Source organism: Dioscorea cayenensis, unplaced genomic scaffold (genome assembly GCF_009730915.1).
Source record: "Dioscorea cayenensis subsp. rotundata cultivar TDr96_F1 unplaced genomic scaffold, TDr96_F1_v2_PseudoChromosome.rev07_lg8_w22 25.fasta BLBR01002200.1, whole genome shotgun sequence".
Classification (NCBI taxonomy): domain Eukaryota; kingdom Viridiplantae; phylum Streptophyta; class Magnoliopsida; order Dioscoreales; family Dioscoreaceae; genus Dioscorea; species Dioscorea cayenensis.
Window position 1 is genome coordinate 3,069 of NW_024088591.1, and position 2,753 is coordinate 5,821.

Below are 2,753 nucleotides of genomic sequence, written 5' to 3' on the forward strand. Positions count from 1 at the left end.
CCCTATGGATACGATACCCGCTCATTCGGGGTTATTACTTCGACAAACCCGTGCACTTACGGGATATACGCAAGGGGACATTATCAAGTTTTTGGCACCGTTACCGGGGAGTAGGCTTTTAGAGATACTTTGCACTTTGTTTTCTTAGTTATTTTACCATACATTCTATTTCATATCTTCTTATTCAATCATCATTCTGATTTCTTTTTCTTTCTTTTTGGGTGCAGCTCCAGGTTATTACCCGAGGGAACCCCTCAATATTGATTGAAGGAGATCCCGAGCTTGAACGTACACTTAGAAGAAAAGGGAAAGAGCCTGTGCAAGAACAGTCTAATCTATCTGATTTGGAAGTGGAAGAATCTGAAATATGGCAAAACAGAATGAGTAACAGTGAACATTATCCAATTATGCCAGACTTTCAGTGTTGGGGACATAATCGAGTATTGTGCGTCCCCCGATTATAGCTCAGAACTTCAAGGTGAAGCCGGCATTCATCCACATGTTACAGCATTCAATGGTTTGGCCGATGAGGATCCAAACAGTCATATAGAGAGTTTTCTTGAGGTGTGTGATATGCTGAAGATAAACGGGGTGACGGATGATGCCATCAAGTTGCAAGCATTCCCATTTTCCCTAAAGGGTGAGCGAGCAATGGCTACACTCATTACCTAGAGCATCAATTACCACATGGGAGGAGATGGTAGAAGCCTTTCTTGCCCGTTATTTCCCTCCCAGAAAATCCGTGAAGCTTAGGAATGAGATCTCATCCTTTGTTCAGTTGGAATTGGAGTCTCTATTTGAGACATGGGAAAGATTCAAGGAGCTCCTAAGAAAGTGCCCACAACATGGATTTCCAGAGTGGATGATTGTTCAGACCTTTTACAATAGTTTGAACCCGAGTACAAGGAAACTCTTGGATGCGGCAGCAAAAGGTACCTTAGGTAGCAAGACCCCCGATGAGGCCCGTTAGTTAATTGAAGAAATGGGGTTAAATAGCTACCAATGGAATGCTAGGGAGATGAAAAAGGTGGCCGGTCTGCATGAGATAGATGTAGTAACTTCATTGGCGGCTCAAGTGGAAAATTTGTGTAAGAAGTTAGATCTTCTAACTTCAAACAGAGTAGCGCCGTGACTGAATTGGAACGGGTGTGGTGGAGGACATGCTCCCTCCAATTGTCCGATCTCTATTGGTGATCTATCTTCGGCGGAGAACATTGATTTTGTAGGTAATGGCATGAGACCTCAAGGAAACCCATATAGCAATGCCTACAATCCGGGTTGGAAGAATCATCCCAATTTCTCATGGAGCAATCAGGGTCCACCAAAGGCCATGGGGCCACCGGGTTTCCAACCACAACAACAAGCCCCGCATGTTGAAAACAGAGTTTCAGGTTTGGAAACCCGAATGAATGATTTGGAGAAGGCCTTGACTAGATTCATGCAATCTACAAATACAAGGTTTGAATCAGTTGAGGCCACACTTCGCAACCACACCACCTCTTTACATAACCTTGAAAATCAGGTGGGGCAAATTGCGAAGTCACTTTCTGAAAGGACACATGGAAGCTTGCCGAGCAATACAGAGACCAACCCTAGAGAGCAAGTGAAGGCGATCACTTTGAGAAGTGGTCGTGAGGTTGAAGGTAGGCTTCCCAGTGAGATGCCAAAAGAACACGCACCCGAGGTTATAGAGGTAGAAGAGGGAACAAGCAAAGAGAAGGAGGTGGCACCCCCATCTTTCAAGCCAAGAATCCCTTATCCCTCTAGATTGAAAAATGACCAAGAGGATGAATAGTACAAGAAGTTCCTGAGTTTGTTCAAGCAACTCCACATTAATATTTCTTTAGTTGAGCCATTGGCCCAAATGCCTAAGTATTCGAAGTTCTTGAAAGACTTGTTGACCAACAAGAGGAAGTTAGAGGAGAGTGCTTCGGTGGTTCTAGATGCTTCATGCTTGGCGGTGTTGCAAAGGAACATGCCAAACAAGAAGAAAGACTCGGGAAACTTCATCATTCCGTGTAGCATTGCCAATATGGGTGAAGAAATGGCATTGGCGGACTCAGGGGCAAGCATCAACGTCATGCCATACATCTTCGTTCGAAAGTTAGGGTTGGGTGAGCCTAGACCCACTTAGATGACTTTGCAATTGGTGGACCGAACAGTGAGACATCTGAGGGGTATCATCGAAGATGTACTTGTCAAGGTGGACAAGTATATATTTCCTGTAGACTTTGTGGTGCTAGACGTCGATGATGATGCGGATGTACCCTTGATACTTGGGAGAACGTTCTTGTGGACTTCCAAGGCATTGATTGACATGGACGGTGGAGAGATAACTCTGAGAGTTGGAGATGACAAGCTCACATACCGCCTTGCTGAAGCCATGCGGCATTCTCTTGATTTTGATGATACTTTATACTTTCTAGACATTACTGATGAGATTATTGATGAATACATGCATGAAATGTTCAATCCAGACCCGTACGAGGGTTTGTTCAACCAAGAAGAGGACGATGAAGAAGTAATGATACTTGGTTCGACGGAAGAAGTACCATCAACGCCGGGGATCTTGAAGAAGGTGATCCGGAAAAATGAATAGGGCTAGGAGACGCCACCGGAAAGGCTCCAAGGTTGTTGAAGACATATGTGAACCGAAGATGTTGGATAAACCATTGCTAGGTGGCCCCAAGCCCGATAATACACCCTCTACCTTCAAGAGATTGTGTTCATCATGCTTCCAAGTCATGGGTAAG

General features: G+C 44.6%; 1 non-coding gene across 1 annotated transcript; it reads right to left on the reverse strand.

Moving 5' to 3' along the window:
- Positions 1-745: 745 nt before the first annotated feature.
- LOC120257577 lies at positions 746-852 on the reverse strand. Its single transcript, XR_005535728.1, has one exon. It is a non-coding gene; the product is annotated as a small nucleolar RNA R71 (small nucleolar RNA).
- Between the last annotated feature and the right edge of the window lie 1,901 nt (positions 853-2,753).